The sequence below is a fragment of the Tinamus guttatus genome, unplaced genomic scaffold, assembly GCF_059628265.1.
Source record: "Tinamus guttatus ecotype Peru unplaced genomic scaffold, ASM5962826v1 Tinamus_guttatus_pri_ptg000150l, whole genome shotgun sequence".
Taxonomy (NCBI): Eukaryota; Metazoa; Chordata; class Aves; order Tinamiformes; family Tinamidae; genus Tinamus; species Tinamus guttatus.
Window position 1 is genome coordinate 4,993,741 of NW_028288684.1, and position 15,600 is coordinate 5,009,340.

General features: G+C 40.0%; 1 protein-coding gene across 3 annotated transcripts in view; it reads left to right on the forward strand.

Annotated features, from left to right (window-relative positions):
- Positions 1-15,600, forward strand: part of STARD13 (StAR related lipid transfer domain containing 13) — a 138,745-nt gene that overhangs the window by 75,365 nt on the left and 47,780 nt on the right. Inside the window, exon 1 of one of the 3 annotated variants that reach the window (XM_010220806.2) lies at positions 8,613-8,652. The exons of the other annotated variants lie outside the window; for them this stretch is intronic. The gene's annotated coding sequence lies outside the window, so the exon portion shown is untranslated. Of the gene's footprint in view, positions 1-8,612; positions 8,653-15,600 lie in introns of those variants that run through there. 3 annotated transcript variants of the gene reach the window in all.

Genomic DNA, 15,600 nt, shown 5'->3' on the forward strand with positions numbered 1-15,600 from the left:
GCAGGGACAAAGACAGTGTTACTAGACTGTGGTTTCCTAGGCTGTCTACTGTGCTAAATCAGAGACCATAATGTGCAATCATGTTTTTAATCTTTGGGGTTAAAAGATTCACCAACAGGCCCGCTTAGCAACAAGGCTCCACCTACCACAGAGCTTCATTTTCTTGCGAGGATCCTGCAGTTTTACGTGCATTTTCTGTGACTGTCTAGTACAGACAACACTAATTTATTCCAGATGAAAGTTAGGCCCACTATAATTAGCAATACTATGGTATTTGTCAGAAAACAAGTCATGAAAAGATGGCATATGCTAGAGAAGCAGTGTGTCTTCTGGAGAACCCAGTCCACTTAATTCAAGCTTTTTGGTACTTGGGCTTAAACATCTGATCCAGGTCATTTCACATAGCTGCTTACATTCCTTGTCCAACGGAAAGCAGCTGCTTCCAAAGACGCGTGGAAGGAGACCATTCCCCCTCTCAGTCCATCCACCCACCCAAGGATGAGTCATTCTCCCTCATTAAAGTAACTGCCCCTTCCATGGGGAATACAGAGAACAATAGGGAATAAATGCTGGCACCTCCAACCAGTTGGGATCCATTTACTCATTTGAAGATGGATGTGACTTATCTTCCTTTTGCATAATAACCTAAGAATTAGAGCACTCACGCAGGAGGCAGGAGGTCCTGGGCTCTAGCTGTCTGCGTGGGTTGAGCTCACATACTCCACATTTAACTCAGAAGAGCTAAATTGTTGCCTTTGCAGGATGACCATCCGTAAGTCTCCATGGTTTTGTTTCTTCTGCTTTCCTTTTCCATTTGTCTGTGAAGAGTGTAAATTCTGTAAGGACACAGCCTATTTGTAGCTGCACGCTTGAGAAGCTGCGACTGTCATAAGCTTCTAATTTTGGCTGAGGCTTATAATGAAATATAAATAACAGTAACACTTGTGCAAGTTTCTCCCTTCGCACCACAAAAAAACCCTGGTAGGTGCATAGTATGTTTTTGTTTTTAATTGGCATTTGTGGAAGATAAGCTCTGTTCAGCGTTTGACTGTGATATGGTTGGTGAAATAGAGGATGAGTCTCCAGCGATATTGAACTTGATGTGCATTTAGAGAATGGCTTCTTGTTACTCCTCTATGGACATGACTATTTTCTCATTTCTATTTGTCTGTTCTAGAGAGGTTGCGCTGAGACCTATTAAGATGTGTAGGACAACTAGGAAATAGCAAATCCTCCAGGATCTTTTATTGCAACTGACTGTTTTAGAAACTGGGAACGTACAAAGCTCAGGGCAGAGGTAGACTGTAGAGCTCCTACTCAGTGCAGCAGCCCCTTACTGTCTTGTTCTCTCGGAGCTTCTAAAGAAGGAAGCAGTGGGAGGGATGAGAATGTGAGGACAACGTGGTGACTCAGTGACTCCTGCAACCCTGGTGACAAAGGCAGTAGTGATGTGTTTCTCGAGTTAATCACTCTGGATCTGTCAAAAGTTGGAGCAGCTCATAGCCCAGTGATGAGTAGTAGCTGACCTTTATTTCTGCTATAGAGAGTATTGTACAACTGAGCTTAACAAGTTGCTCTCTGAGCACTGGCATCAATGACAACTAGTTCCCTAAGGATTTGGATTCTGAATGCCCTAACAGATTCCTTCCCCCTAGCACACTGCTTCCAGAGTCCTTGCTTCTCTTATTCCACACTACTCCCCAGATCTGTCTCATACCCTTAAATATTTCTCTGGGGAAAAGGTACCAATGTTGTGGTGATCCAGTCACATACACTCTTCTGCCAACTCTCTGATTCTTCTGGATAATGAATCATTCTACAAATGCTTTTTTCTTACTGGAATACTACTCTATATGGTTTTCTCTAACCATACTGTCTCTTATACAACTTAAAGTCTCTGAGATCTGCATTTCCTTGCCAAATCTGAATGAAAGAGGACAATAGATTCTGAAAGTATACTGGGGTGCAGGTGGGACACCCCAGCAAGACAGGTGAAATCATATTTCCTTCTGAAGTCATAGCACAGATAAGTTGTAATGCAAGCAAAAATTACAGGCGTTATGTGGAAATTAGCAAGTGAAGCACTATAATTTGTTTTATGAAGTCAAGGAGAAAAGGGATGCATCTTTAGGTTTGCCTTGAAATCTGTTAAAATATTATAGTGAAAATTGTTTAATAACTTGACGTAAGGAAAATAGCAGAGCCATAGTGTCAGTTCATCCTTTATGTATATCAGCTCTGCAAGTGGATATTCCACAATAGGGTTGGTTTGAAATGATCAGGCACAGCAAACAACTATACAGCTTAAAGATGGCTAAAGTTTAATCAGTACATTGAACCTAAAAATGGCAGGTAAAAGGTATTAATAATTCTATGTACCTTTTTATTAAATAGTATTTATTAGAGAAATAAACTAGCTTATAAAATTTTAAATGATGTTCAAATGCACATAGAGTCAAGAAGAGTTTTAGAAGTCCGACAATGCTGTGTTGAGCCTTCCTTCTCCTCTGCATCTCCCAGTGCTCAGTTAAGAAAACATCACAGCCCACATCTGTTTCATTCTTCCAGTTATAAAGAAAAAGATTAACCATGAATGAGCAGGAGTTTTCCCATTGATTTGCAATTGGTCTTGAACTATCCAGCAGCCATTCAGTTACCAGCAATTCAAGGAAACCACACAGAGATAAAGACACTGTTTCTTACTAGCTGTTCTTTAAAATTAATTTTAATCTTGAAAATCAGCTTAATTAATACAATTATTTAATAAAACACACATCAATCAATCATTTTACTGTGTCTAAAATGTTTAGCATATGGAGCCTATCAAACTGTTAATAATTTAGGATTTATCTTATGCTTTTGGATCTCTTGGCACCTTCCTCCCAAATTTATTTTAGGATTTTTTGTGTGTTCATGTCTGTATAATTATTCTCCTGCTTCAATTGGTGCTGCTTGAAAAGGTTGATCCAAACTGTTAATCTTCAGGAGAACATCCTTTAGGATTTGCATTACAGAACTTAAAATGTCTGCATGAAAACAGTAATAAAAATGCACCCATATTTATTACTTCTCACATAAGACTTCTACTGTGTTTTCATGGTGTTGGTTGTCATTGCAGAATCCATCTATGTCAGAAAGAGTCTCCTCAAGGAGAAGATGCTAAGTACCATCTTGGGTGACTAATACCCTTATCTCCCTAAGGATGCCCTTAGCGAGCACTCTTTAGAAAACACCATAACCTGAAAGACCCAAGCATTAATCTGAAGCCTCTTCAGTGCTCATCTCCTAGACTGACAGCAAAATAACCCTTCTGAATAAAGGAGCACAGCAATGCCGTTCTTATTTCTTCGGAAAACTGATAGAAGTTAAATCGTGCTTTTGAAAATGTAACTTCTCTTGGGGTGAGGAGTGATAGGTGAGATTTTTCAGGGGCAGAATATTCACTCACGAAGAAATACGTGTGACTGAGGAAATTCTCAGGAAAACACTGTGTATGTTTTCACAGTCACAAAATACTTTGGGGAGAGAGTATCTTGCAATTTAAGTTCAAAATAGAATTTAAAAAGGTGGTTTTCAAAAGAACTAGTAAGTATCTTAAAGAAGAATACTTCAAATTAAGGGCATATTTAATAAAGGAGCCTGAACTTGAGAGCTTTTGATACCTCTTTGCCTTAGGTTTCTTGTCTTGATTTCATAAAACAGGCAAATTTCATAAAACACAATTTCCAAATTTGATTGCAGGTGGACAATTTTCTATTTGAATTGACCATCTTTAGGAAGTAGTTAAATGGAGGAAGAGTTCCTCTGGTCTCAGTGTAGTGTGCTCTAATTGCAAATGAAATGTTTACCCTTAATACTTAATTTTAGTAAAAATATCCAAAATGGACAAAGGAAGAGATGAGTGTAATATGTTATAGAGTGAGCCTCTGAAAGTCTTTGTAGCCAAAGGATATGCTTTTTAGAAGCAGGTTCTGATCATGTTTAGGATGAACTTTATGTATGTTAGTTAAGGATCATCATCCATCTTACAAATTCTTGGGACTTTTTTGTGGTACTATCCTTGCTTATTTTTGCATATTTTGAAAGCCACATTTGCCTTGCGGGGTTTGGTATCATTATGGTTAAGACTGACTGGTTCTACTGATCTCACCATTTACTATTGCCCCTACTTTAATCAGCCACTTTAGCTCACAGGTCTTATCCTTTTGACCTTTGGGAAGGCTCTTAATGCCTACTGCAGATGCCCATGCACTGATCCCTTCTAAATGATGAAGCAGAATGTTTTAGTCTTCTCATTTCAAAGCATAGTGAAGTCTTGGAGACTTCTGAGATGGGTTTCTTGAGGTAATTAAAAATGAGTGGAGCAGAGCATTTTTACTTGATCGCCCAGGCAGACACATACATAACAACTTTTTCTAGGGAGACCTCTTTCCACAGTTCCTTTTGCATCTGCATTTCTCCCCTTGCTGGCCAAAATGTCAACATATCATCATCACCTGTAAGCTGAATGACTTTTAGTACAGTGCAACAGGCCTTACCATGAAAAATGGAAAACAACATAACTAAAAACTAAAATTATTCTCTTTTGGATTTGAGGGACAGAAAAATCTAGTTGGGGTCTGTTCTTTGCACATAGGGTGAACTACCAAGAGAGTCTGTGAACTGAGGTGTAAAACTGAGTCAACAGTAAGGAAGCAGATATGTCGCCGTTTAGTACAATAATGTAGTAATATAAGAATTTGCTTTATGAACATACACACCCAGCATGTGAAATGAAATGAAAAAAGTATGTTTTTATGGAGTATGCCTATTGCATTGCTTGAAAGCCTGTCTGCTTTGGAAGAGAAAAAATGTCATCTTTTCTATGTGCTGCTGGGTAAGACTAGAAGTTCACACCGGACAAACTTTAAATCAAAGGAAATAGAAAAAGAAAAGAAGGAGGTGAGGAGGTGAACAGTTTCTGTGTTGTTTTGAAAGGTCATCGGGGGCTGGTACCGCTCAGGCTCATATTAAATTTGAAGAAAAATTATAGTAGAGTAAGTAGAGCATTGTGTGCCATGCTTAGTTTGAAGAAAAACTGTAGTATGACAGCGGAATTATAATTAATGCTTTTCTACTGTTTGTATAGGTGGAGCGTTGCAGAGACCTCATCTAAGTATAGGCACTTGGTAATATACAGAGAGAGAGATTTAGTTCTTCAAATCTTCTTAATCTTTATGAACACTTATGTATAAATAAATGTGTTATTTGATAGAACATTTTTTCTTTGCAGAAGCAAAGAAAAATCACTCATCATTATCCATGAACCATTCATAAGACTTTGTACACAAAAGTTTTTAGGGCTGAATTCTGGTATTTTCATTCACATTAAATAGCAACTCATTCTTCATGTTACATTATCAATAGTGAGGATGTCTAGTGTAGGTTGTACAAGGATTATAATTTGGGATTTTCTTTATTTAAAAGAACATACTTCTGACTCATCTGGTGTGCTTTTTCTTCAGTATGCCACGTACAGTATAACCGTGGGTTGTTTAGAAGGGCGGTATTTGCCTGACACAAATACCCTTCTGTCAGGAGTAGGCTGAAAGTCACGACAATCCGTGACATTGCTATGACGTAGATACTCATGAGTTAATCTTAGTCACTGTAGTGGCGTAGTTTCCCCCCCAGCAGGAAACTGTTTAATAAACAATGTTATTTGAGAAATTGGCAATTTTCATGTTTCATCTAGAAGTATATTCTTAGCCTTTCATTCGCCAGCATGTTTCTCTTCCTTCAGAAAGCTCGCAGTTGTGCAGACCTCTCATCCCCAGAAGCCTGGGGCTGCTGGGCAGGACTGCTCTCTGGTAGGGATCAGAAGAGGTGAGCGTTAACCAGTCTGCAGTCTGCAGTGATGTTACCCCCCAGGAATCCTTGCCAGTCGTCAAAAGCCACATTGTAAAAATGCCCCCATTTCTGCGAGCAGGAATGTAAATGGTGTTAAGATGCCAACGCTGGAGGAATGTCAGGTAACATTTGCAGAAAACACAGAGAGATTTACCGAGTTTCTGCCGAATCGCCACAGATGTGGCAGTGCAGAGGCAGTTAAATCCCGGGGCTGGAAAAGCAAGCAGTGTGTTCCAGGAGCAGCAACTGAGGGCCAATTCAGTTAAAATCTGCCTCTGAAAACAGAGCCAGAGCTGTGTCACAAAAACAACTGCTTTAGTGTGGAGTAGTAAATTTGTCACCTGGCTTGTCTGAGACCAAAGCAACCTGTTTGGTCAGGTGTATAGAAGAATTTATTTTTGGAGTTGTTCTGAATCCCAGATTCCTCTAAGGAAGAGTAAATATTAGTCCTGCAGGTTAGGGCAAAGAATGGATTAGATGAACTTTCAATGTCCACTTTGGCCTCATTTTCCACGGTTAATTTTAAATTCCAATATGATGTCTTTTCAAGAAGTAAACAAACCCAGTCATCTTAAACTAGTCATTTTGCCAGAAACAGCTACAGTGATTATCAATCCAAAGTATGCAAGTGAAAGGGAAGTATTATCCAGTTCTTACCAGTTGTGTGTTGGGTAAGATCCATTCAAGGAATTGTGACTGCAGCAGTTGAGCATAACTCAGTGACTGGAGCAAAGGAAGGAATGAATGTGGACAGAGACCAACTGAACTATCCCGGTCGTTGGTGGGAGAGATGTAGAAATAAAGCCTAAAAAGTAACAGTTGAGGAGCCAAGAAAAGAAAGTGTATGTATGGAAATAAAATAGAGAAAGCCCAACAGTAAGGAATTATCCCGAAAATTCAGGAGGGATTTTTTTTCCCGAATCTACTTCTGTGTCAATAACAGTGTGCATGCTTTATGGTATAATCCAGCAAAGCAAACAAGCAGATAATCTTTAGACCTGCTTAGGGACACTGATTTCAATGACATTTACAGATCTGTTGAAAACCCTGATCAGGAAACAATCTTATTCAAGGCAGCGCTTGCTTAAATCTGTGACTGCCCTCCCTTAAAGTGGAAGTGTAAATTCATCTTTTCTGCTTCAGAAAAAGGCTTAAATGTATCCCTCAGTTGGGACTTAGGTTGCAGGAACAGACTGCTATAAAAATATAACATCAGTGGAATTTTCCAAGCCCAGAAGATAATTTAGTGCCCACGTACTTATTTTATCTGATTTATGGCTTCACCTTCTGCCTAAGCCAGAACTGCCAAATAAAATTTTCTTTAATGTTACTTGTGTGCAGTTCTTCCTTAGCTATTTGGAACATTGTATAATATATATGTTAAGTGAAAGTTTCATTTTCGAAATAATCAGTCATACTTATATTTTAGAAGCGTAACTTAAATGTTTCACAGTATCAGTTTCTAAATAAAAACACTGTATGCCCCCCAAAATCAAGGACTCAAATACTTGCAAAAGCTATGTAGTTGTATCATACAAAGGGGATCTTTTTCATAATATCATTGTAAATGAACTTTTTTCTACTCCAATAGTTTAGCGATTTCATTTAATGAATATCTCCCGGGAAACTAATTAGACTAAAAAAACAACAGTGAATTTGCCCTCAGGTTTCACGTAGGTGAGTATGTTATTGACACCTAGGTTGAGACATTTAACTGAAATAACATTTGCATAAATTCCATTTAGTGAGGATACATTTGGCTGATGCCAGTGAACGATAGGGCGTTGAATCACACAATAAATAACCATGCACTTCTAAGGATTGATTGTTTAATGCAGACATTGTCAGAAGAATTAAATATGTCAAAATGTCCTTTTGTTCTTTCTTTTTACTTAAGATAATAAACCATCACATTCTAAATCTCCTCAGAGTCTTTAATAAAGAAAGATTTTTTCTCTTAATTTGAACAGCTGTGTAATTGGGGTGTTAGATAATCCTCAAGGGTATAATCAAAATGATCTTGCTAACAATTTTCTATTTTCCCAGCTCAGTTAGAGCAGGAGGAACAGTTTTAGGCATTTGTAGTCTGTGATATTGCCCTAAAAATCAACATTGATCATTATAATACAATTTGGAACCAGAGATCTTCAGGTCTCTTGTAAATAGATCTAATTAATTAAGGTTCAGAACATCTGTTATGGTAGGTATGTTTATAACCCTTTTATTGGAGGAAAATCTGATGCACAGGGATAATTTAGCTATTTGCCTAAGTAAAATCATATACCAGCAGCAGAATCTGGGGGGAAAAAAAAATCAATAGGTCTGGCTTTGAGTGTTGACTGTTGGCTACACAAAATTCAATAAGCAAATAAAAGCCTAAACCTAGAGCCTAGTTATAAAAAGTCACGAGATCTGTCCACCAGAAATAGGAGTGACTGTCACTGTGGCCCTAGTGACTATGTCGCGAGGACCCAGAACAAAGAACATGTCCGGGGAGGTGGACGTCAGCCCGCGCTGGGATGTCACCGTGTGCTCGTGTCCCCTCACAACGAGTCACGGTGACGGGCAGCGCTTCCCGTTCCCGGCAGCCGGGGATCGAGGCATGCCGGGCGCTCCGGGCGCTGCCGCCGTCTCTCCGTCGCACAATCAGCAAAGCTTGGCTGGGACCAGTGACTGTTCTCTTTCTGGTTCCAGATACTTCTGCTGCTGAAGTCAGTGAGATGGAAGAAGACTTGTATCCTAGAAAACTGGCAGGAAAAGAGGGTAATGATCTTAACGCCTTTACAGTCTCAATCTTCAGTCATGTGCTATATTCGCCACAAAACAGTGTATATGTCAACCGTTTGCCTGTTTTTATTCTAAAAAGAGGCAATAGCAGGAGAAGAGTCTAACCTAAAAACATATGTTAAGATACCTTTTCTGATCAGGAGAGACTTCCACTGTCTGTTGATAGCCAGTGGAGTTATGCTGAATCTCTAATTTAACTGTTAAATAAATGATAAAGTTCCTGTGGTAACACTCTGCAAAGGAGCAACTTAGCTTAGAAATGGTACCCAAAGTTAAACAGACATGCAGTTTCCTAGAACTGACCTGCCCATGCTTACTGAAAGCATTTCTCCTGCAAACAGAGTATATGCTAATTCCTCTATACACCCTCTGTTTCCTCCGTATAACCGCATTAATGACCTTGACAGAAAGCTTTTCCTGGGGATTAATAACCATTTGAAGTTTAATGACCTGAGGCTATGCCTCAGGCCATCAACTCCTCCAAGCTGCTCATTAAATCCTCAGGATACAAAGTCTGCTTCAATCATTCCTGATTAAGTATTTGCTCAGTGTCACCTAACAACAATATTCTCCTGAGGTATTTTCTTTTCAGAGGCCTCAGTATTGGAAATTTTTCTGTCCTTAAGTCCTATGGGAAAAGAACTCATCATTTTTTTCTTTTAGGTGACTGTGTTAAAGTCAAAGCATTTACTCAGACTGTCACTGGTTTCTGCTGTGATGAACACATTAAAAATAGCTAAGACAGCTAATTTGATAAATTGCGCATGGAAATATGAACTACTTGTTTTGCCTGCTGACAATCTCATAATATAAATTAAGAACCATCCTAACATTGGCAGTTTGGCAAGAGGTAATTTATTTGAGGGGTGATGTAAGACAGGTTACTACCTCGTAGCAAACAGTGGCTTCATACCAACTGTGAAGGATACCCTAAATTCAGATCTGTGTGGAAGGAACACTGTATCACAGAGAGTGTGTCTGCTTGTTGGAGGAGAAATACCATTGCTAGGCCAATTTCCTGCTGATGAAGTTGCGTTAGTCAAAGCTGGTGCACTGTCCAATATTCTGATATATACTTGTGAAGAGTCAGCTTGCTATTTGTAGGAGATCCAACACTAAGTTTTTCATTTAAGGCAATTTTTTTTCCAAATCCACTTGGATCTTTAGTTAAGTCTCCTGCTGTGATGCTGCATCCTGCTCCTTGTTTATTTGTGTAATAGGAGTGCGCAGTCTGCCAAGTAGGTATGACACAAACAAATTCCTATTAAAAGTTTCTTCCCCAAAGTTTCTAAACTGAAAGAGGTGGAAAGCACAGGGAAGAAGGCAATCAATAACCGCTGTAGGAAACCAATAAAGTGAGCAAGGTGCATAGCTGTGTGTTCACAAATCAGTTTTATTGTCTGCACATCAGTGGTAAGAATCCTCTGGTGGGGCTTGGCCACGGGAGTGCTCTCCCATTAGCTGCTGTGTTTTGTAGAGTGACCCATTGACTTGGTACAGCGCTAGGAGCAGTGGTCTTATGGCACCGAGAAAGGGGAGATGCTTGGTTTTCTGAAAGGTTTAGGAAGACAAGCCTTCTCCTTCATGTTAATTTAGGACTAAATATGCTGGCTTTATGCTCTGAGTGCATTTTTAGGAGAAGAAGAGCATTTTTCTGACGGGTTCAAAAACTGCTTTAAGTTGTTCATGAGATTAAAATACTAAAAACTTGAATACAAAGAAGTATAGTATCAGCTGTAGGGACAGTCTCCATAAATACAGCGTAAGTTGGTAAGCGGGACAGAGGTGTATCCTAAGGAAACCAGCTGATGCATTTTGAGTGGGTGAATTGATGAATAGGATACAGATGGGGTGAGTAACACCAGTACTTACTTCCTTGCTTATGTTTGAGATTAGTGGATTCTGAGCTCAAGTAATACTAACTGAATGAAACGCTTTGTGTAGGAAAGATATGCTACTTGTGGCAAACACTGATCACCTACACAGGAATGTTCCTACATAAATCTCAAATCCCTTCACAAACACGAGTTCAGACCATCACTGCCAATGGAGAAAAGCAGGTGCAAAGAGATGAAATTAATAACCCTAACTCGCACAGTGCATTGACAGGAGATGTCTCAAAGAAGATTCCACTTCCTCTCACTGGAAATGTCTCTTGCTTTTTATACCTGTTCATCTTAAATTCGCTGTATTGTCTCTAAGGAACAACAGGTGATTTTTCTGGCACAATGCATTTGACTTCCTTTAGACCTTTAAGGTAAGATTAATATTTTCATGGAAGTGCCTCCTTCTCCCCATGGACTTAAGCAGTATCTGGGGTGAATGCAGTTGCTTGGAGGCGTGGTGATTCCCATTCTTTCTGTCCAGAAATCTGTATGTAAATAGTTTTCATGGGTGACAAAATGGGTGCTAGGCAGGCAAGACAGTTTAACAAGATGCTTAGCACATGCTTAATACATGCTTAAAGCTTCTCAGATGACTTCTGTCAAAGTCTCTTTTATAAAATCAGCCCCTCTGCTGTGATCTCTGACTTTCTGTGCAACAACTGGATCTGCTCCTGATGGAGGACCAGCCTTTACTCTGATTTTACCCACTGGTTTGAGACAAGTTTACAGCATCGTTCTCACAGATTTTAGGTGTAGGAATACACTTCTTTTTGGAATTTCCTTTTTAAGGTCTACTGAGAATTCAAATGAGAGCCAGATGAGTTTTTTCCTCTTCATTTAGAAGAAGAATGCAAAACATCATGAGAAACTTTAAAACTCCAGCACTCCCTGAAAGTATTCACCATAAAAACATTTTCCCAAAGAAGTGTTTTCCAAGGGATTAGCTTGCAGGTGATGGGCATTCAATATGTTTTTCTGCCCCTGATTAGAAAAGGCCAGATCAGTAAACAATGAATGAAGGAAACGTTTTGAAATACATTAAACAAATAGTAGCTTTGCAAACTAGATTTTGAGGCTCCTTTTACTGATTGGCTTTAGTATGGAGTTCAAAAAGATTAATGGAAACCCCAGCTCTGTTCCCCAAATCCGAGTTAGCTGGTGGAGCATCACAGCTGCAGTTTTCACTTCGAGCAGTTTCGCCTTCCCTCCACATTCTCTAACGTGGGTAAATCAGTAGAGTTGGCACTAGTTTGTTTGAGTTAATGTATCTTTAAAGATAGAGCCCTAGCAGAAAGTAAAGAACAGTAATTTTCCATTCCTCGGTGCAACTGCTTAGTAGTAAATGCCACAGACTACTGTGGGTCCAGGATTTCTTACTACCCCTACAGAGTAAAGAAGTGTCATAAAATAGAGCCCAACTTCTAAATCAAAATACCTTTATCGTGTGTTCAGTTTTAACCAGTGATTTCAGAGCAGCATGTGGGCTCTTAAAATGTTTATTTAAAATCTTTTGATTCCATTTTGTTGAGATTTTGCTGTCAGATTTAGGTTTCTCCTTTTGAAAATGGAGCCAGCAGTTTTTACAGTAAAATCTGCAGAAAAGGCCATCTTTTGTAGGCAACTGCCTGCTTTCTGCTTCTGTTTCTGTCTGGAGAACAATTTATCTCATCATACTTCTGGCATATCTGATGCTAGTCCCTGCCAAAATCTGAAAGTGAAATAAGCCATCACAAAAAATCAGAATCTTAAAAGTTCAATCCCAGGTCAAGTCTAGAAAGGCTTGGAAAACGAAGTGCTGCTTCTTTTCCTTCCCAACTTCTACAACCAGTTTTCTGTCTTGGCATTTATCTCCATATCCCCCTAGTGTAGCACTGGGCAGACAAAAAGCAGCCCGTGTCCTCAGCACAGGGCTTGTCCTGGCCTTGAGAGGAGGGTGAAGGCCAAGGATTGTGCTCCATGCGGAGCTCACAGGGACGTGGGGATGGGCGCTTGGCCCGTCCTGGAGGCAGCGCTGCATCCAGAGGGGCTCCTTCCAGCTGGCACGGGGCCAGCACAGCCCTCTGCGCCAGGGGAGCGCTCACACCTCGCGCTGAAGAACATATCCTCACACGTCCTTCAGGGGCAGGGCAGCATTTGTTGCTCAGAAACTAAATGGAAATGTTTTGCCCAACAAATTGAACCTCAATCCCCAAGATTTTGAAGAGGAGCCATCTCTCATCTCTTCTTTAAACAGAGCAGTTATTGCTCTCCAGAATTACAGTGCCAGGCACGTTGCCTTGCATCTCCTAATCCACTGTAAATTTACTTCTAACAGCTACTGCCAAACTACAGTATGGCACGTCGCACAGCACATGCTTCTTCAGCGGCGAGCACAAAGCAGCTTCTGTTTGGAGGGAGCATGTTGCAAGCCCATGAGCAGCACACTGTGAGTGCTGAAGATTATGAAACATATTCTGAAACTGAACGAGCCATAAACACTTCATTTTTCAGATATAGTCACATTACTTCTGTCATTCTGCAAATGACACTGGGTGCCTCCACGTAGCGCATGCTGAACCAGCACCAAGTGCTACAAGGGTGCCGTGCTACCAGCACTGCAGAGTTCAGAGGAAATATTTCAAGCATGCACTTCAGTACTCATTTCATTTTTATACACATATAAAAAAGCTTTTATTTATTCATTTTTAGTGCACTAAAGTTCTCCCTTGGACTAAAATGAACTCAGACTACAGAATGGAGTTTTATTTGTTGATCTTTTGGTGAACACTCTCTAAATGAGCAGGAATCAGGTCATGGTTTAGGATTGTAGCTAAATAATTCACACAGAAAATATGTGTTCCAAGAAGGACGTGTGTGTGTGTAACTGTGGCCAGACACTCCTGTGACATAAAGAAATCAAGGAATTCCATAGAGGGTTAAAAGCACAAAAAAAATCTCCTATCCTGTATCCAGAACCACGTATTGAAGTCCCAGAGGAGGGGAGACCACTTCATGGAAATGTCTATGTGGTCCACAGGTGCTTGGAACACTTCAACCTAGAGGGCCTCGCAAGCTTCCTTCCTAGGGGCAGCTTTCCCCATTTTGAATTGAAGCATAAGGGTGTTAATGACATGTCTCATTTCCCACCAGAAGTCTGGCTGAGCAGGGAGCTAGCCATTTACTTTCCATATTTCTAGGTAGTAGCCCTGTCAGGTGAAGAAACCCTCTTTCCTGTATCCATCTAAGGCCAGCATGAAGTTGGAGCAGGCAGACAGTGCTATCTATGAGCCAGAGCAGAGGGACTCACTGAGTCAGGTGGCAACTGAAGCTCTCCAACTGATTTCTCATCAACTGCTAGAGGATTAAGAAATATCTGAAATTCAGCCAGCAAGTTAAAAAGTGCGAAGTTCTGCATTTCACTGCCGTGTGCAGAACCAGCCACCCTGCATCACCTCGTGCTGTTCTGCTGGAGACATGTACATGACAACAGGGTTTGTACTTGGTTAGCTTTGGTGTCTCCTGCCATCTAGGCCACAGAGCCTGTTCCCTGACCCACCAGGGAGCAGGCACTCCAGCCTTCCTGGGGCAATATACGCTGCAGAGCTGAAGGGCAGGCTCCAGCTTTATAGACTGATAACTGCACACATCTAACTTTCCTAAGCACTTTCATGCTATTTGATAAAGAGCAATTTACGTCTTTCCTGCTTGTAGCTAAAAATAACAGTAAAAAAAGCGTGAGTGTTGTAGTCCTGGGTGGTGTGCTAATTAGCACTTTGCTAATTCTGCTTTATTGCTGGCAATGATTACTGTCAAGTAATTACAGGGTTCCTACGAGTCTGGCTTCCATTTGCTCTGTGGTGTAACATGGATAAGGAAAGGAGAAGTGTCAGTACTACAGATACCCAGTGTTAGTTCTGCTATAGCAGAATAATGTGTTATAGGGAACAATTACTTGGTAATACTGTTTTAGTATCTGGAAGTGAAGCTAGGTGAGCTGCAGAATGAAAAACCTATATTTCAGTACACTAAGAATCTTTTTTCGAAGAAGCATATCAACCCCCCACTGCCATCTCTAAAAAAATGTATGGAAAGGAAACTAGAGAACTCAGCCAAAATGCTAAAAATAACAACTATACCAAGACAGTCAAATATTTTCTGTTCCTTTTTCCTTCCAATATGGATGAATAAATGTTTATGTACAGCTACCGTGTAGGAGTCACTTTACTGTGATTTCTGTATGTTTCTGTGTATGGGGTGCATCTTTCATTGGAAGTGAACGGACCAAAAGAAAACTATGATTTTTTTTCTGGGAAAAAAAAAAATTGATTTTTCTGGAAAATTCTGGAAGCATTTTAGTTTGGATATCAAAGCCATTTCATTAGAGTAGTAAAGCTGTTCTGCTCTGTGATCGTGTAAGTGTGTTTAGATGCATGTGTTCCAAGGTGTGCGGGATGCCCAACTCTTGCAATACTAATCTCTCATTTCTGAAGCCAGCTGGTGTTAGAATGGCAGGATCAGATGAATTTAAATCAGAGGTGTGTAGGTGTTTCAGGAGGCAAATGAGAGTTAAATACTTTGAAGTATCTTTGAAGATCTGCACCCTACCAGTTAGAAAATTTAAATATTCTTAAAATTTTGGCCTTTGAATTCACCATTTTGATATTAAGTTAATTGTAGCTATTTCATAAAATTAAAGAAAACATCCATCATAGGATGGGTGATGAAATCTGTCCAGCTGTCTGAAGAGTAGCTTTGCTGCTACTGTAAAACAGAACCTTTAGTTTGACTTTTCCACATTTACTGCTGTTTATGTTCTCGAGAAACGGTTTTGTAGGGCACCTTCTTGACAAAAGGTGCACCTCTTGACAGTGAGGAAGGATTTTTTCTTTTTTAGTATGCAAGTAACTGCATTCTTTAATCTTTTTGTTGTTCCTCATGGTTCTGCTAAGATCAGTGCACAGTCATGTTGTTAAGAGCTCTGGACAAGAGCGTAGTGAAAAACACACTACTGTGACCCCACTGTTAACAGCATTATACCATCAAAACAGGTTAAAATTAG